Here is a 20,957-nt window from a genome sequence, read left to right on the forward strand (position 1 = left end):
CGTGATATAGAGCACTGACACCAGCACCGTGATAGAGAGCACTGACACCAGCACCGTGATAGAGAGCACTGACACCAGCACCGTGATAGAGAGCACTGACACCAGCACCGTGATAGAGAGCACTGACACCAGCACCGTGATAGAGAGCACTGACACCAGCACCGTGATAGAGAGCACTGACACCAGCACCGTGATAGAGAGCACTGACACCACACCAGCACCGAGATAGAGAGCAATGACACCAGCACCGAGATAGAGAGCAATGACAATAGCACCGAGATAGAGAGCAATGACACCAGCACCGAGATAGAGAGCACTGACAACCGCACCGTGATTGAGTGCACTGACACCAGCACCGAGATAGAGAGTACTGACAGCAGCACTGATACCAGCAACCCGCTGCTGGGCCCCAAATATATGACAACGCTCAACCTCTTCAAACAGGTCTGTGTGCTCGATTATAGTTTATAGAGATATACATGGTCTACTGGTCACATGTGTTAAATTTCTCCGAGATCCATGCCTCATTCATTTTTATAAATGTGAGGTAGTCAACACTGTCGTGAGCTAGGCAAGTGCGCTTATCGGTCACGATCCCCCCTGCTGCGCTAAACGTCCTTTCGGACAGGTCACTGGACGAGGGGCAAGCCAACAGTTCCATTGAAGATTGGGCAAGCTCTGGCCAGAGGTCAAGCCTGCCCACCCAGTAGTCCAGGGGTTCGTCACTCACACAGAGCATCCACATCAGCCGTTAACCCGATGTAGTCGGACACCTGTCGGTCTAGGTGTTCCCTGATGCTGGATCTGAATGAAACCTGTTGATGGGTCGACTAAAAGAATGACCTCATATCAGAAGTCACCAACACATCTTCAAACCGGCCTCTTCTTGCAGGCGCTGTTGGATTGCTACCCGCAACTCTTTCTCTGGGAGTAGGAATTCCTCCTCTGCCAGCGCACGCAAAACCAGAATGCAGCATTTTTCGAAGCAAGGCCTGGAAGTGCTCCATTCTGACACACCTCTGTGACGGTGGTAACATTTCCACCATTTTGTGTTTGTACCGGGGGTCTAAGTACGTTGCCATCCAGTACTGGTCCTTGACCCTTATGCTTTTTATACGGGGGTCCCTGTTAAAACACTGAAGCATGAATTCCCCCATTTGCACTAAACTGGAAGCGGTGTGGTGGCCTGGCTCCTGCTCATCATCCAGGATAATGTCGTCCTCCTCGTTCTCCTCTCCCCATCCACGCACAACAACAGGGATCCCAGAAAGGTTTAAAGCATCCTCCTCTTGCTCCTCCTCATCCGCCCCAGCACCATCCTCCTCTGACTCCTCTTCAGACTCAGATAGAGTAGCCCCCCGGGAATTCATACAGCATTGCGACTTCCTCATCTTCCCGCTCCTCCACGGCTTGATCAATGACACAACGCAATGCATGCTCCATAAAGAAGGCATAAGGTACGATGTCACTGATGGCGCCATGGCTGCGACTGACCAGTTTGGTGATCTCATCAAATGGCTGCAGAAGTCTGCATGCGTCGCGCATGAGCAGCCACTGGCGCGGTGAAAAAAAAAACAGCTCCCCAGAACCTGTTCTGCCGCAGACTTCGTACAGGTAGACAATAACTGCACGTTTCTACTGGAGCAGCCTATCAAGCATGTAGAAGGTTGAGTTCCATCGCGTCGGGCAATCGCAAATAAGACCACTGACCGGCAGATTGTGTCGCCGATAAATGTCAGCAAGGCGAGCCATGGCCGTGTAAGATCTTCTGAAATGGGCCGAGATTTCCCTTGCCTTCCGCAAGATGTCCTGGACCCCAGGGTATTTGACAACGAATCGCTGCACGGCCAAGTTTAAGACATGTGCCATGCATGGCATGTGCGTAATTTTGTCCTGTTTCAATGCGCTAAGCAGATTGCCACCGTTGTCACACACCACTTTACCAACTGTCAAATTGAGCGGTGTTAGATACTGATCTGCCTGTGAACGCAAAGCTGAAAGGAGTGCAGGGCCAGTGTGGCTCTTGGCTTCCAGGCACAACAGACGCAGCACAGCATGGCAACGTCTCGCCTGGCATGTTGAATAGGTTCTGGGGAGCTTGGGCGGCACAGCGGAAGAGACGCTAGCAGCGGAAAAGGAGGAGTCAGCTGAGGAGGAGAGGGAGGAGGATGGAGGAGGAGAAGAGGCAGGCCTGCATGCAATCCGTGGCCTTAAGAAGGTTCTCCCAGTGGGCAGTAAAAGTGATATACCTTCCCTGCCCATGTTTGCTAGACCACGTGTCTGCGGTCAGATGTATCTTGGCACCGACACTGTGTGCCAGAGATACATTCACTTGCCGCTGAACATGGCCATATAGATCTGGGATGCCCTTCTGTGAGAAATACTTCCTTCCTGGGACCTTCCATTGTGGTGTTCCAATAGCCACAAATTTTCGAAAAGGCCTCAGAGTCCACCAGTTTATATGGCAGTACTTGGCGGGCTATCAGTTATGACAAGCCAGCTGTCAACCGCTGGGCAAGAGGGTTATCCGGCGTTATCATTTTTTTACGCTCGAACATTTGGCCCATGGAAGCCTGCCTTTTTGCAGAAAAACGTGAGGATGGCGTGATGGAAGGTGGAGTGGAGGACAATTGTGAGGAGAAGGAGAAGTAGAAGACGAGGCTGGACGGTGAGAGCCTGGAGTGTGGCTTTGTGGGTTCCGTTGCTCCCACTGAGCTCGGTGATGGCAGCTCACGTGCCTTCTTAAGGCGGTCGTCCCTAGGTGAGTGTTGGGCTTACCGCGACTTATGCGTTGACTGCAAAGATTGCAGATGGCAACACTGTTGTCAGCAGCGGACACGTTAAAAAAAGCCCACACTGGGAGCCATGTGCCAGTGTCCTGGGAGCGCCAGATGTGACCGTACATGGTTGATGCCTCGCTCCTGATACATTCGCAGTCTGCTTTGTCCCTCCTGTGCAATGTAAGTTCTTCCTGCTTCTCCTCCCTATCTGCTGGTCCATATCTCCCTCGGAACTCCCCTCCTCTTCCTCTCTTGTGGGCACCCACGTGACATCACTAGATACATCATCATTAATGTCACTTTCCCCACCGCTACAATTAGAGATCTCGGAGTAGGCAGCAACAGCGGGGACCAACCTCCTCTTTGGGCTGATCTGGGTACTGTCGTCAGACTCCTGAGTGGCGGTTGTTGCTACCTCCTCTTCCTGATCCAATGCCAAGAGTGGATGTGCAACGGAAATGTCTTGATATGGATCGAAAAATAATTCCTATGACTCAAGCGGTATATGGTGGTGTTGGTGGTAGTATCTTTGGGGGTGCACATAGCAGAGAGTGAAGAAGAGGGTGCAGATTGAGAGGATGAGGAGGGTGCAGAAGAGTAAGGCTGAGTGAGCCACTCAACCAAGTCTGGTGCGTCCTTTGATGTAATAGCATGCACCTTCTGCAATTTTCCACTTTGGCTCAAGCCTGTTGCTCCTGCCCTACCCCTACCACCCCTGCGGAAGGGCCTGCCTCTTCCTCTGCCTGTCATTTTTTAAATTACCCTGTGACAAAAGTCTCTAGAGAAGTGCAGTATGTATGTGGAAGAAGGTATAAAACACCCGGCTTCAATCTGTCGTTTTTGGGGGCCATTGGTCTATCACACCAGTTATAATACTTTTTTTTTAGTGCGTTTGTCACTCTTTGTAGTATCGCTGCAGAACTGCTCAGCAGTCACAATACTGCACAGTGGAAATGCACTATACTATGCTTTCTCTATGTGCAAGTATTTTATACGTGTATTACACACCTATATACTGCACACCAAATAGTACACCTATACCAGTCCTTAAAAGGACATTTGTGGACATAGTAGCTAGAGATTTGCAGACTGTCCCTCAGTCCCTACACTGATGAAAGACTGCTGCAGAATAGGGCAGCAGTGCACCACAACCCTATATATTGTACTCCTATACCAGTCCTTACAAGGACCTTTGTGGACCTAGTAGCTACTGATTTGCAGACTGTCCTTCAGTCCCTACACTGATAAAAGACAGCTGCAGAATCGGGCAGCAGTCAAGTATAATATTCTTTCTATATTTGGAAGAAATTATATTATACGTGTACAACCCTATATACTGTACACCTATACCAATCCTTAAAAGGACCTTTGTGGACCTAATAGTAATAGCTAGTGATTAAACTGACTGTCCCTGCTCCACACAGCGTCCTGTCCCTACACTGACAAAAGACAGCTGCAGAATCAGTCAGCAGTGCACTCCGCAATCACCAGCACAGCAGTGCACCAGAACCCTATATACTGTACACCTATACCAGTCCTTAAAAAGGACCTTTATGGACCTAATAGTAACAGCTAGCTAGTGATTAAACTGACTGTCCCTGCTGCACACAGTGTCCTGTCCCTACACTGACAAAAGACAGGCTGCTGCAATCACCAACGCAGAAGTGCACTGAACCCTATATATTGTACTACACCTATACCAGTCCTTAAAAGGACTTTTGTGGACCTAATAGCTAGCGATTTGTGTCACTACAGTCTCTCCCTGCTCCACACAGCGTCCCTAAACTGACATAAGAAAGAATGTAAAATGACCGCCAGATCAGGTCTATTTATAAGGTACGGGGACTGTCCAATTGTCCATGTGCTGAAATGTCTCTATTGGCTGTCCTGTACCCCATGATGGATGTGTCATCATAGGTCAAAGTTCTTTCACACTGTAAACACATATGTCCGCCGATTGGGCCGTGAACCGACCGCCGGGCGAACAGTTCGGCCATACTTAGTCCTGAAGCTGCAAAGCAGCCCCAGACCATCACGCTACCACCACCATGTCTGACTGTTGGTATGATGTTCTTGTTCTGAAATGCTGTATTTGTTTTATGCCAGATGTAACGGGATGCACACCTTCAAAAAAGTTCAATTTTTGTTCACAGAATATTTGCTTTGGGGATAATCAAGATTTTAAGATTTTTTTTTGGTTAATGTGAGATGAAAAAAAAAGAAAGAAAAAAGGGTAATACTGCACTGTCCTTAAAAATATTTTAACAAATAATAATTAACTGCTGCAACTAAAAAATGTGAGATACCCACACCAAAACAATTCCAAAACTTATTAGCTGCGCTGAAAAAACTTTACATAAAATATCTCAAAATACCAATGAATCTAGTGAAATAAATACATGCAATAAAATGACATAATCCCAAAATAAAATGAATTAATGATTGGAACAATACATAAATAATAAAGTCCTGGAAAAACCAGTCAAAAAGTGAAAGTCCACCAAATAGGTTAAATCCTTAGTGATCTATTAATCGTGGCATCACACCAGAAGCACCCGAGAACAGTGAGGAGTTCCAAAGAAAAGGTCCTCCACCTCTAAACACACTGTCGCTTACCAGATTCCGAGATCTCTTTTTAGGGAGATCTACAAAAGCCTGCAATTCCTTTCCAACCAAGGGTTCACTTTGAGAGTCAAGAGGGTGGTCCCCACTGCAAAATCCCAGATGGTAACAAAATATCGAGATATCCTAGGCAGTATTCCAACCCCATGTAAAAGACAGAAGAGCCTCCATAGTGTAACTCTCACACAAATAATTTATTAAATAATAAAATTCCGCACTTAGACATTCAATCACACCCGGCCGGCTCCTAAACGCTGCCGGTGTCTTCCGGGTCCAGCGCGGTATGCGGTGACGTCAACACGTCGCTCCTCCCTACGCCGTTTCATCACAGATGACGTCTTCTGTCTTTTACATGGGGGAGGAATACTGCCTAGGATATCTCGATATTTCGTTACCATCTGGGATTTTGCAGTGCGGACCACCCTCTTGACTCTCAAAGTGAACCCTTGGTTGGAAAGGAATTGCAGGCTTTTGTAGATCTCCCTAAAAAGAGATCTCGGAATCTGCTAAGTGACAGTGTGTCAGTACTAGAATCCCTTTAGGGCCCAGCACAACTCACCTGACACAGCCTGTGTCTGGGAAACAACAGTGATTGGCCAGCTCACGTTTAAAATCACCTGTATCAGCATTCAGTCAGTGCTCGTGTTAGAGTTCACTCGTGTTTGATCCAGCTGATATTTGCTCTGTGACTTTCGTGTTTGACCCGGCTTGTTTGACCCTTCTTACTTGCTTCTGATTCTGTACCGTTTGGATTCTGATCTACCTGTGTATGACCCAGCTTGCCTAGACTACGCTTTGCCTGATTCTACTAGTACCCTCATCTGCAGCAGTGAACCACAAGGTCCAGCAATCATCTATCCTCATCTACAGCAGTGAACTACAAGGTCCAGCAATCATCTATCCTCACCTACAGCAGTGAACTACAAGGTCCAGCAATCATCTACCTTCGTCTGCAGCGGTGTACTACAAGTCCCAGCTGACCTGCTCTGCTTAGACCTGCTTATGGTATGTGCTTTGAACTCTTTGTATAATCAGCACACCTGAACTGTTACTTGTTATCTGCACCTAGCCTGACACAGTGTGATTAGAGGTGGAGGATCTTTTCTTTGGAACTCATCACTGTTCTCGGGTGCTTCTGGTGTGATGCCTCGATTAATACATCACTAAGGATTAAACCTATTTGGTGGACTTTCACTTTTTGACAGTTTTTTCCAGGACTTTATTATTTATCTATTGTTCCAATCATTAATTCATTTTATTCTGGGATTGTGTCATTTTATTGCATGTATTTATTTCACTAGATTCATTGGTATTTTGAGATATTTTACGTAAAGTTTTTTTCAGCGCAGCTAATACGTTTTGGAAATGTGAGATGAGCCTTTGTGTTCTTTTTGGTCAGCAGTGGCTTTGGCCTTGGAACTCTTCTATGTATGCCATTTCTGCCCAGTCTCCTTTTTTATTGTTGAACCATGAACACTGATCTTACCTGAGGAAAGTGATGCCTGCAGTTCTTTAGGTGTTCTGGGTTCTTTTATGACGACCTGGATGAGTTGTCGTCATGCTCTTGGAGTTATTTTTGTAGGCTGGCCATTGGAAAGGTTCACCACTGTTCCAAGTTATCTCCATTTGTGGATAATGGCTCCCCCCGTTAGAAATGGCTTTGAAACCCTTCCTAGACCAATACATGTACATGACTTTTTTCTAATCTGTTCTCGTTTTTTTTTTTTTTTTTTTTTTTTTTAGCTTGTGCCATGTTGTGTGGCTTTTTGTGATCTGTTAGGCTGCTTTTGCACTAGGGCGGGGGGGCTTTAGCGCCGCTTTACCGCTGTTATTGTGGCGCTTTTAGGCCACTAACGGGGAGCTTTTAACCCCCAGTAGCGGCCAAATAAAGGGTTAAAAGCACCCACAAAGCACCGCTGCTGAAGCATTTTTCAGGTGCTTTGGCAGCAGTGCCCATTGATTTCAATGGCAGGGGCAGTGGAGCAGCACTGCCCCAAAGATGCAGCTTGCAGGACGTATTCTAAAGTCCTGCAAGTGCACTGCCCCAGTGTGAAAGAACTCGGGCTCTCACATTGGGGCTGCAGGGGAAGCGTTTTTTGGGTGCTTTACAGGTGCTATTTTTAGCCCAAAAGCTCCTGAAAAATGCCCAGAGTGAAAGGGGTCTAAGCCTGCTTCACTTTGTCAGACAGCTTCTATTCATGTGATTTCTTGATTCAATAGGTCTGGTAGTAATCGGGCCTAGGTGTGGCAAGTGAAATTTAACTCTGCTTTCCAAAAAATTGTGGTTAATCACAGTTCATTCATGATAGAGCATGGGAGGGGCAATTACTTTTTCATATAGGGCCAGGCAGGTTTGAACAGCTTTTTTCCCTTAATAAATGAAATAATTTAAAACCTGCATCTTGGATTTAGTAAGGTTATCTTTGTGTAATATTAAAATTAGTTTGATCTGAATCATTTAAGTAACAGTTAAAGCGGAAGTCCACCCTAAAGTGGACCTTCCGCTCATTGGAACCCTCCCCCCCTCCGGCGCCACAATTGGCACCTTTCAGGGGGAAGGGGGTGCAGGTACCTGTACAGTACAGGTATCTGCACCTACTTCTGGCGTAGATTCTGCAGAAGGTACGCCCCTTTCCGCAGAATCGACGCCCCTTTCCGAAGGTCCCCCGCCGCCTGCTGGGAAACACACGGATCCCAGAGACAGCGGGGACCATGCTTATTGCGCAGCACGACTCGCGCATGCGCAGTAGGGAACCGGGAAATGAAGCCGAAAGGCTCCACTTCCTGATTCCCATACCCAAGATGGCGGCGGCAGCACCCGAGAGATGATCAAGAGATCGGCTTCGGGTGCCGACATCGCGGGCGCGCTGGTCAGGTAAGTGTCATTATTTTAAAAGTCAGCAGCTGCAGTTTAAAAAAAAAAAAAAACGGCCGACTCCCGCTTTAACATTTTTGAGAGTATCTGCAAAGTTTCTCACTGATAAAAAATGCACTGTTAAACTTTAATTGAATGTGTGAATTGTTTCTTCCAACCTCTTGCAATAGTTTGTTTGGCAACTAGTAGTACATAAGTGGCTAATTTGAATTGGGTCTTTTTGAGGGCTGGAGGTTTATGATGGAAACATGTAACCCAGTGTTCTCTTGGAATCTTTAACATTTTTTCAGTGATTTTAAAGTAGCCTATGTATCCTTACCCTGGGTCATACAAAGATAGGCTCAGTATCCTAAAGTGCATCTGCATTCCTAGAGAAAACATGTTCTATTGGAAGCAGATACTATCTTTGTTTTTCCAGTTATAAAGGCTGTTTTATATTTCGGACAGCTGATGACGACCCTTGTCCCCCGTGCTGATTCGATTTCTTCTGTGTAATGTTTATTGTTTAGTATAGTACAGATTCACCTTAATTTTACTGGGAAAATGTATTACCTTCCCAGTGAAATTAATGGAGAACACAGCACACATGCATAGAAGAGCAGAATCCATGGATGAAGAGGTGTGCATTTCACACGTCGATGGTCTCAGAAAAGTTAGGATAGGTATGTGGCTTACCAGGGATGCTTGGAAGGGCATCATGGTCCAATAAGAGTAAGTACGCTTACACTATTAATTAAAAATACCTCTCTTTTCATACATCAGGGGACACAGAGCCATAGTAATTACTATGTGGGTTAAAGGGCCACTGATAGGTGATGGACACTGGCACGCCCTAAGGCAAGAAGTGTACCCCCTATATAACACCTCCCACTACTAGGAGTCCTCAGTTTTTTCACCAGTGTCTAAGGTGTTGGTCACGAGTAAAGATGTGCTGTGGTGAGCTCCGCTGGAAGCAATCCTTGCTGGGGCTAGCCATGCTGACCGGATCTGTTCAGTGTCCTTTCATGGGCTAAAGGAATGGTACCCGGGCCTCTTGTCTGAAGAAACAAGGTTTTGCTTGCGAATGCTTCTCTTTTTAGAGAGCTGGACCCTGGGATCCAATTCTTTTTGGTAGTAAGGCCATAACGTTTTACTGGCAGGGTGCTGTTGCAGGTCCAGGATTGTGGGTTACCTCTAGGTTCCCCTGTTTCTGATGGTTTCGGAGCCCACCGTGAAGGGTGAAGATTGGGTTAATCTCAGATAACCCTGCAGCAAGGAAAGGTAAGTGGAGATTTTCTTGTGAATTTCTCCTTTTTAAGTTAAAATGTTGTCATTCCTATGTGTCTCCACTGGGGGCTGTATTGAGCACTCACCGCCTAATGTTGGAAACAGTGCTGTGTACAAGCCTTCATGCCTCCTCTCCTCCGGCCACAACAAGCAGAGCCTCCGGTAAGAAAGGGGGAACTGGTTCCCCTCCTGCGCACCCAATGTTGGAATCTTTCCCTTCGGAGGACCTATTTCCCAAAAGCATTTAATTTTTTGAAAAAAAAGACAGGCAGCGCGGCTGCTCAGCAGTAGTTTTTACCCCCCCCCCGCCACCATGTCAACTTTTTACAAGGCGCCTGCAGTCTGCTGTTCGCGTGGGAAAACACTTTCTTTTGAAATATGGGGGGCTGTAATTAGTGCGGGGGGCGGGGCTAACCGCGTCAGATGTCTGCCACACGTGGAGGATGTTTTTAAAGCACTGTGTGTAGCTGCTGCTGGCCATGGAGGGACACATGAGCAGGAGATTGGCTTACTTCAGGTTGGTGACACAGGCATTTTTTCCTTTGACACATTATTACTTTACCAGGCTAGGTATTAATAGCAGCTTATAGCGCTGAACTATAACCTAGAAGTGTACATTGTTTTTGGTAGTGCCTCGGCTTTTGTGCTTCAGGCTGTGAGTGGAAAAGGGACCAGGAACTCCTCTAAAGGGGTCAATGGTTTCACAATAAACTAAGCCCATTTCCAAAAGAATGTCATCCTCAGAGTGATGCGGCCGGTCAGATTGAGCCGTCAGGGGAGACTGTTGTTGCAGCTGCTATATATATCACACAGGAGGTTTTTCTCTTCTACCATTTGTAATTTTGAAAAGAAGATTGATGCTATGATGTTTCTCCATAGTGGGTCTAAACATAGCAGATCCCCATCCAGTGCTCAGGACCCTCGAATTGAGGTGCAAGGCGCAGGGGGATCAGTAAGGTCTTCCAAAAGATTTGGACGATACTAATATAGCCTCTTCTGAGGATCCTAATATAGAGGGAGTAGCATCACAAGACAGGTTGCTTGTGCACTCTCTTACTAGTTTGGTTCAAACCTTTTTCTGCTGCCTGCAGCGCAGGCGCTTAATGAACCCACCTCTGGTTTGGGATCATTTAAACCTCCCCCATCTGGGGATGCCTTTGCCATTCATTCATGGCTAAAAAAGCTTCTGTATTCTGAATGGGAACATCCGGATAAACAATATTCTCCTACTAAGACATTCTCCACTGTTTATCCTATGGAAGAGGATTTCTATAAGAAATGGGAGTTCCAGCAATGGATGCTGCAATTGCCTTAGTTATCTATTATCCCAGTTGGTGATATCAGAGGTTCCCTTAGAGGATCAGGGCACAGTTTTTTATTCAAACCTTTTTGCGGTTCCAAAACCAAACTGAGAAGTAAGACCCATTCTAGATTTCAAAGATCTGAATTGGCACTTAAACATTTTAAACACTTTCACATGCAGTCAATCCGATCAGTTGTTTCCATCCTGCAAGGAGCTAGGAGCTGAGTTTTTTAGCTCCAATCGATATCAGGGATGCATATCTCCACGTGCCAATATTTCTCGCTCACCAGAAATTTTTGCACTTCGAAATAAAAAATAATCATTTTCAGTTTGTGGCCCTGCCATTCGGTCTAGCACCACAGGTGTTCTCAAAGATTCTGGCACCTCCTTTAGCCAGATTAAGGCCTCAAGGCATAATGGTCCTGGCCTATTTAGACAATCTATTTTTAATAGATCATTCAGTCTCCGGTCTAAACCAGAGTCTGATTACAGCTGTAAACTACCTGGAATCTGAATAAAGTTTAAGGGGAAAAAATGGTTAGGGACTTTCAGGAAGCCATGGTCTGGTAAGACCATGTATTTCCATCCCTAGGGACTTTAAATGATAACATGACCCCATAAAGTCATGAATATCCATCCCATTAACAGAGAGAGAGAAAAAAATATAGATATACAAAATAATCACATATTTATAGGGGAGAGTGGGACTTTGTGTGAAGCATATGGCAGCAAAAGGGTAATGGATGACCATACAAGAATTTTATTAGATTGAAACAATGTAACAATAACAGCAGCACAGTGGTGTAGTGGTTAGCACTCTCACCTAGCAGTAAGAAGGGTCGCTGGTTCAAATCCCAACCACAACACTACCTGCCTGGAGTTTGCATGTTCTCCCTGTGCCTGCGTGGGTTTCCTCCGGGTACTCCGGTTTCCTCCCACACTTCAAAGACATGCAGGTGGGTTAATTGGCTTCTGTCCAAAATTGGCCCTAGTATATGAATGGGGACCTTGGATTGTGGGCTCCTTGAGGGTAGGGACCAATGTGAGTGTACAAGGATAGGGACAATTGTAGACACTCACTCAGGTTGAACTGGATGGACTGGTGTCTTTATTCAACCTAACTAACTATGAAACTATGAATGTGTTATAAAATCATATAATTCAGATAACATTGATAAAAGATGAGCATGTAATTAATGATTAAACCATTAACATAGTTCATAATACACATGATGACAATAAAGGTAAAAAAGCAAAATAGTAAACATAATGGTGGTAATCTCTTAAGATGAAACATAAAAATTCCTATGTTCACCTCAGATATTGTGAATGTATAACAATTATGCAAGATAGTATTAGCTGCAGGACCAATGGCCTCATTAAGCCTGTTGGGAATATATATCACATGAAAACTTGAAAGAATCTTGATATGAGAGGTAGAGACTCCGCAATCAACAGCTCTACGCGTTTCGTGGCTTAATTGCCACTCATCAGGAGACAGCATGTGTACTGTCTATAATAGAGTTATTGAAAAAGTAGAAAAATATTGAATTAAATATAAAAAGACAAGGTTAGGGGTTAGGTAAAGAACCTCCATAGCCAAGGCTTTACTTACTAGGGTTTGATGTGTTGGTGGTGAAAAAATGGGGCCCTACAAGTGGTCCGGATAATAACTCCAACCGGGAGCTGAGGTGGGCAGCCTTGCAGATTTGGAAGGGGTGAGACCCAGGGTGGGCACTGATAGCGAGGACATCCTAGGAATGAGGGAACAAGTTGTAATGAAGGAAAGCAAAGGGAGGGGAGGGAGGAGTGGGGAAGGGGGAGAAGGAACCGGGAAACGAAAGGAGGGTGTAAAATCACAATGAGGGGGAAGAAGAAAAAAAAAGGAGGCAGGGGGGAAGAATGGGGTAAAAAATAGAATGAAAGGAAAGGGAAAGGGAGAAGGATGAAGGAAAAGGGGAGGGAGGAAAAGGGGGAAAGAAAGAAAATGAGGGAGTAAAAAAGGTGGCGGAAGGGAATGTTTCATAGTTTGTAAGGTTGAATAAAGACACCAGTCCATCCAGTTCAACCTGAGTGAGTGTCTACAATTGTCCCTATGCCTGTACATTGCACACTCACATCGGTCCCTACCCTCAAGGAGCCCACAATCCAAGGTCCCCATTCATATACTAGGGCCAATTTTGGACAGAAACCAATTAACCTACCTGCATGTCTTTGGATGTGGGAGGAAACCGGAGTACCCGGAGGAAACCCACGCAGGTACAGGGAGTACCTGCAAACTCCAGGCAGGTAGTGTTGTGGTTGGGATTCACACCAGCGACCCTTTTTACTGCTAGGTGAGAGTGTTAACCACTACATCACTGTGCAGTGAGGACTAGATGATGGGGATGAGGTGAATGATTGAAAGTGACTATATCATGGGGATGAGTGAGGGGAAGTGATGCCATGGAGGAAAGCATGGAAGTTGAGTGTGAGGAGACTGTGATAATGGTGATAATTGCAGCAAATTACCTAGTAAAGATGGCGACCCCAGAGCAATAGGAGCCAAGTGAGCCAAAGGGTAACCAAATAATGTTTGTTTGTTTTGTTTTTTCTTTTCTTCCCCCTCTTTGTGATTTTGCACCCTCCTTTTGTTCTCGGTTTCTTCCTCTCCCTTTTCACCACCCCTCCCTCCCCCTCCCTTTGCTTTCTCCCTTTTCTTTCCTTCATTACAACTTGTTCCCTCATTCCTAGGATGTCCTCGCTATTGGTGCCCACCCTGGGTCTCGCCCCTTCCAAATCCGTAGGGCTGCCCACCTCAGCTCCTGGTTGGAGTTATTATCTGGGCCACTTGTAGGGCCCCATTTTTTCACCACCAACACATCAAACCCTAGTAAGTAAAGCTTTGGCTATACTTACCTTTACCTAACCCCTAACCTTGTCTTTTTATATTTAATTCTATATTTTTCTACTTTTTCAATAACTCTATTATGGACAGTACACATGCTTCTCCTGATGAGTGACAGTTAAGCCACGAAACGGGGGTAGAGACGTTGATTGTCGTATCTCTACCTCTTGTATCAAGATTCTTTCAAGTTTTCACGTGATATATATTCCCAACAGGCTTAATGAGGCCATTGGTCCTGCAGCTAATACTAATCTTGCATCATTGTTATACATTCACAATATCTGAGGTGAACATAGGAATTTTTATGTTTCATCTTAAGAGATTACCACCAATATGTTTACTATTTTGCTTTTTTACTTTTATTGTCATCATATGTATTATGAACTGTGTTAATGGTTTAGGCATTAATTTAACACTGTCTTTTATCAATGTTATCTCAATTATGTGATTTTATAATACATTGTTTCAATCTAATAAAATTCTTGTATGTTCATCCATTACCCTTTTGCTGTCATATGCTTCACACAAAATCCCACTCTCCCCTATCAATATGCGATTATTTTGTATATTTATATATTTATTCTCTACCTGGAATCTGAGTTGGATACTCAACCTAGGAAAATCCTCCTTAAAACCATCAAGGAGATTACAGTACTTGGGGTTGGTCATAGATACCGTACAGAAGAAGGTATTCTTACTCCAGACAAGAATCAGTTCCATTATAGGACTAATTCAACTTATCAAAACAAAGAAAAATTCTTCCATTCGGCTGTGCATGAGATTGTTGGGGAAAATGGTGGCCTCCTTTGAGACCGTCCCGCAGTCAGTTTTTACTCAAGACTGCTTTAAAACACCACCTTGTGTCGGTCTGGAACAAAAAGATTCAGGCCTTGGTTTTTTCCAATACGCTTCGCTCTCAACGTACATCAGAGCCTAAATTGGTGGTTGATATCCAGCAACCTCCAAAAGGGAAAATCTTTTCTACCTGTATACTGGAATGTGGTGACAACAGATGCCAGCGTTCTAGGCTGGGGAGCAGCCCTGGAAGAAGATTCTGTCCAGGGAAGATGGTCCAAGTTAGAGAGGACTTTGCCTATCAACATTCTGGAGATTCGGGCAGTACGTCTGGTCCTAGAATCTTGGACGGTCAGACTACGGGATGATCCTGTCAGGATTCAGTCTGACAATGCCACGGCTGTGGCTTACATCAATCACCAGGGGGGCATGAGAAGTCGTGCAGCCCATAAAGAGGTGAATCATGTTCTAGCTTGGGCAGAACACAACACTCCGTACCTATCGGCAATTTTCATTCCAGGAATAGAGATTTGGCAGGCAGACTACTTGAGTCGCCAAAAATTATTTCCGGGAGAATGATCTCTTCACCCCAACATCTTCCTAGCGATATGTCAGAAATGGGGTATTCCGGACATTGACCTATTCGCGTCCAGATTCAATAGAAAAGTCGACAACTTTGTGTCAAGAACGAGGGATCCACTAGCATGCGGAACAGACGCATTAGTCTTCCCATGGGATCAGTTTTCTCTGATCTATGCATTTCCTCCACTTCTGCTACTTCCGCGCCTTCTCCGCAGGAACGAAAGGAGATGATTGGCCCAGAAGATCTTGGTCTACCGAGATCATAAAGATGGCGGTAGGAGCACCTCGGACCCTGCCATTATGGCCAGACCTTCTCGCACAAGGTCCGGTATTCCATCCTACCTTACGGACAAAAAATTTAACAGGTTTGTCTGTGGGTGATCTCCTTCAGTAGTGTCTACTTTGATTAATGCTAGGAAGCCGGCTTCCAGAATCATTTACTATAGAGTCTGGAAGGCATATGTTTCTTGGTGTGGATCCAGGGGTTGGCACCCCAGGAAGTATGTCATAGGAAGGATCCTTGATTTTCTGCAAATGGGATCTGAAATGAAGCTGGCCTTGAGTTCTATCAAGGGCCAGATCTCGACCTTGTCAGTGTTTTTTCAATGACCTCTTGCTTCCCACTCTCTGGTGCATAGCTTTATTCAGGGGGTAACACGGATTAATCCCCCTATCAAGGCACTTCTAAATCCTTGGGATTTAATTTTGGTCTTATTGGCTTGCAGAATCAGCCTTTTTTTGAGACTTTATGGGAAATTCCCTTTGTTCTTTTGACAAGAAAGATAATCTTTTGGTTGCCATTTCTTCTGCTAGAAGAGTATTATTATTATTATTATTATACAGGTTTTATATATGCCAACAGTTTGCCCAGCGCTTTACAACATGAGGGCAGACATTACAGTTACATTACAATTTGGTACAAGAGGAATCAGAGGGCCCTGCTTGTTAGAGCTTACAATCTAAAAAGGAAGGGGCAATTGATACAAAAGGTAATAGCTGTGGGGGGATGAGCTGATGGAGGAAGTAAAACAGTTTTAGAAGCAGGCTAGGCTTCTTTGCAGAGAAGGGTTTTCAGGGATCGTCTAAAGATGGATAGATTAGGGGACAGTCGGACAGATTGGGGTAGGGAGTTCCAAAGGATGGGAGAAGCTCTGGAGAAATCCTGGAGGCGAGCATGGGAGGAGGTGACAAGGGAGCTAGAGAGCAGGAGGTCTTGGGATGACCGAAGAGAGCGGCTTGGTTGGTATTTTGGGACTAGGTTAGTGATGGGGGGATCCATAGTGGAGAAGGATCTGGGGGTTTTGGTAGATCATAAGCTCAATAATAGCATGCAATGCCAAGCTGCTGTTTCCAAAGCGAGCAAAGTCTTTTCTTTGTATTAAGAGAGGTATGGACTCCAGAGAGAGAGATATAATTTTGCCCCTGTTCAAATCATTAGTAAGACCTCACCTGGAATATGCAGTTCAGTTTTGGGCACCAGTTCTCAAAAAGGATATGGGGGAACTGGAGAAAGTGCAGAAAAGGGCAACCAAACTGATAAGAGGCATGGAGAAGCTCAGCTATGAGGAGAGATTAGAGGAACTAAATGTATTCACTCTTGAAAAGAGGAGAATAAGGGGGGATATGATCAACATGTTCAAATATATTAGGGGTCCATATAGTGAACTTGGTGTTGAGTTGTTCTCTGTACTGTCAACCCAGAGGACACGGGGGCACTCTTTACGTCTAGAGGAAAAGAGATTTCATCTTCAAGTACGGAAAGGTTTCTTCACAGTTAGAGCTGTGAAAATGTGGAATAGACTCCCGCCAGAGGTGGTTCTGGCCAGCTCAGTAGATTGCTTTAAGAAAGACCTGGATACTTTCCTGAATGTACGTAATATAACTGGGTACTAACATAGGTAAATTTTCCAGGGAAAATCCGATTGCCTCTTGAGGGATCAGGAAGGATTTTATTTCCTCTGCTGTAGCAAATTGGAGCATGCTCTGCTGGGTTTTTTTTTTCGCCTTCCTCTGGATCAATTGTGGGCATAAAATTTGGTATTTGGATTGTATGATTATTATTTTATTTTTTTTAAGGTTGAACTGGATGGACTTGTGTCTTTTTTCAACCTGACTAACTATGTAACTACTATGTAACTATGATGTAACTAGGGACAGAGTTATGGATGGCTTTGTAAATTATTGTTAGTACTTTGAATTTTATTCGTTGGGTGAGTGGAAGCCAGTGCAGGGATTGGCAGAGGGCAGTGGAGGACACTGAATGGCTGGTAAGGTGGATGAGTCTGGCAGCGGTATTCATTATGGACTGAAGGGGGGATAGTCTATGTAAAGGTAATCAAACGAGGAGGGAGTTGCAGTAGTCGAGGCGAGAGATGACCAGGGAGTGAATTAGAAGCTTGGTGGTGTCATTAGTTAAAAAGGGGCATATTCTGGAAATGTTGCGGAAGGCTAAGGCGGCATGATTTGGACAGGGCTTGTATGTGGGCCTGAAAGGACAGTGCGGAGTCTAAGGTTACCCCTAGCACCTTGGAATGTGGGGACGGACTGATAGATGTGCCATTGATCTTGACAGAGAAGTCAGTTGAAGGGGCACGTGGGGGAGGAAATATTAAGAGCTCGGTTTTAGATAGATTAAGTTTTTGTGTTAGTAGATCAGTGATGCGTGAGGAGATTGATGGGGTGAGCTGAGTGACAGAGAGATAGATTTGGGTGTCATCAGCATATAAATGGTAGTGAAAGCCATGGTAGGCTATCAGCTGACCCAGGAAGGACGTGTAGATCGAGAATAGTAGAGGTCCAAGGACAGAACCTTGGGGGACCCCAATGGAAAGGGAGTTGGGGAAGAGGAAGTGGAGTTATAAGTGACACTGAAGGTGCGATGAGATGGGTAAGATTCAAACCAATGGAGAGTGCAGCCATGGAGACCAAGCAAATTTAATTTTTTGAGGAGGAGGGGGTGGCCAACTGTATCAAAGGCAGCAGAAAGGTCCAAGAGTAAGAGTATGGAATAAGGACCGTTGGTTTTGGCTGTTAGTAAGTCGTTAGTGAGTTTTAGGAGGGCAGTTTCTGTGGAGTGCTGTGGGCGAAATCCAGAATGAAGAGGATCGAGAAAGTTATTTTCAATGAGGTGGTTGCTCAGTCTGTTGTAGACTAAAAGTTCAAGGAGTTTGGAGGCAAAAGGGAGTAAAGAGATGGGTGTTAAGTTGTTAAGATTGGTAGGGTCTGAGGCCTTTTTTGGTATGGGAGTGACTAGTGCATGTTTTAGAGGGTTGGGGAAGATGCCAGTAGAGAGTGAGCGGTTGAAGATATGAGTTAAGGAGTGTAGTATTGAGTCAGACGGTGACAGTAGTATTTGAGAAGGAACAGGGGGCAGGAGGTTAGGTGGGAATTCGAAAAAAGTTTAGTGACTTCCTCTATAGTAGCTGGGTCACAAGAGGAAAGTACTGATTGTGCAGGAGGACAGGGAGAGTAAGGTGAGGGAGATGTCTGTAGAGCGGAGATCTCGAGACGAATCGTCTCAATCTTATTTTTGAAGTGATAAGCAATCTTCTGGGCAGTGAGTAAGTTAGTGGGTGGGGGTAATGGAGGACGAAGTAGAGTGGTAAAGGTAGAAAATAGTTGACGGGGACTGCGTGAGAGGGTGTTAATGAGAGTGATAAAGTAGGTCTGTTTGGCAGGGTGCAGGCCGGAATGGTATTTTTGGAGGGCAGATTTATATTGGCTGAAATCTTGCTGTGACTTAGTTTTACGCCACAGATGCTCAAGAGCACGGCTACAATTTTTGAGGCTTCTGGTATTGTCTGTCTGCCAGGGTTGTAGCAGTCGGGGCCTGATTCTGTGTGTAGTAAGGGGGGCCAAGGTATCCAGGGTGGATGACAGTGAACTGTTGTAGACAGAAGTAGCCAAGTTGGGGCAGGACAAGGATGAGATTTTGTCGTAGAGACAATCTGTAGCAGAGAAAAGAAGAGAAGGGTTAAGATGGTGAAGGTTTCTACGGGTAATAGTTTGGTAGTTGGATGGCAAGGAGGAGGCAGACAAGGAGAGATTGAAACTAATAAGGTGGTGATCAGATAGAGGCAAAGGAATATTGGAGAGGGTGTTTGCGGAGTGCATAGGTAGGAGAAGATGAGGTCAAGGCAGTTGCCAACAGAGTGAGTAGAAGCACTTGTCCATTGTTTTAGATCAAAAGAGGAGGTTAGACTCAGCAGCTTAGAAGTAACAGGAGTCAAGGAAGTTTGATACCGGTCCAGGGGGGTGGTAGATCTCAATGAAACTGGAGAAAATAAGCAAATACAGTGAGCTTCAAATGAAGAGAGGGACAGAGAGGGGGGTGGATGAAGAACCTGAAAAGTGCTTTGAGGGGATAGGAGGATTCCAACACCACCTCCTTTCCGTCCACTAGGCCTGGGAGAGGGAGTCCACAGGAGACCACCATAGGAGAGAGAAGCAGAAAAGGAAGGTCAGATTCTTGAATCCAGGTCTCAGTAATTGGAAGTAGGTTCTGGGAGTTAGTGATAAATACGTCATGGATGGTGGTGAGTTTGTTACAAACAGAGCGGGCATTCCAAAGGGCACAGGAGAAGGGGAGGCTGGCTCTAGGCTTAAGAGGAATAGAAATGAGATTGTGTGGATTGCGGCTGCTAGCAGAGGATGGGTTGTGCCGAGTATGTTGGCCGAAGGTAAATGATTGTGGTCCAGGATTTGGGGAAATACCTCCAGAAGTTAGGAGTAGAAGGGTGAGAGAGGTGATATGGGAGTGTGACTTATGTGGGGGAACACGTCCCAGTGGCCTGCAGGCTTTATTGGCATATGGATTTAGAGTTAGCAGAAGCTGATGAGTGCAGTAATAAGATGAAGACAGGAGTGAGGGTGATATATATATATATATATATAAGCTGTGGGGGGGAGAAGGTGGGTGAAGGAGTGAGAATTTAAGCAGAGAGGATGCAACTGTGAGAAGGAAAAATAGAGAGTGCATGATAGAGTGGTGAGATTGAGAGGAAGCATGAATGAGAGAAGAAAAAGTTTGGAGAATCGGGTCACCTGTAGTCTGTTTAATGTTCTCTGGAAGTCTGTTGTGTATTTTCGCTTTGTGCAATCGCTGAAGTGCTGAGCGGGAGTACAATACTTAATCCAATATGAATACTTTATCCAAGATGATAGTTGCTAATGCAACCCCTGCCTGGGCATCCCCTAAGTAAGGCCTGAATTTATAGTGAATTTGGGTGGGGGTATTGCCAATTAATTAGTCAGGATTGCATAGGAGGAACACATGGCTAACAGAATGAACTTCTCACACCAAGGCTCACTACAAGACACAGCAAGAGAGCAGAAAAGGTCAGTGCCGTAAAGATAAGAACAGCTCTTAAATTTAGGTATAGTGAGACAATAAGAAAGTTAAATAAACATCATTCTGATATGGACAGAGGTAAAGAATTTGACAGCAGCATAGATCACCAAAAGCACATACACAGAACTAGCAAGATGATCCCAGTTGCAATTAAAGGGGGAAGTTGTGAGCTGACGCATACACAGAACTAGCAAGATGATCCCAGTTGCAATTAAAGGTGGAATTTGTGAGCTGAAACATACACAGAACTAGCAAGATGATCCCAGTTGCTATTAAAGGTGGTAGTGTCGAGGTTGGGATTTGAACCAGCAACCTTCTTACTGCTAGGTGAGAGTGCTACCCACCACACCACACCACTGTGCTGCCCCTACACCATGCTTCCACATGATTTCCTAAAGAAACACCTCTTACAATTGAATCACCAATAAGAAGATTACTTCTCCTTTTCGGAGCCTTATCCACAACACTCGCCTGGTTCACAACCTCAAATAAAACGG

This window comes from Lithobates pipiens, unplaced genomic scaffold (genome assembly GCF_037356315.1).
Source record: "Lithobates pipiens isolate NorthernLeopardFrog02 unplaced genomic scaffold, aLitPip1_a1.2 Scaffold_27, whole genome shotgun sequence".
NCBI classification, from domain to species: Eukaryota; Metazoa; Chordata; class Amphibia; order Anura; family Ranidae; genus Lithobates; species Lithobates pipiens.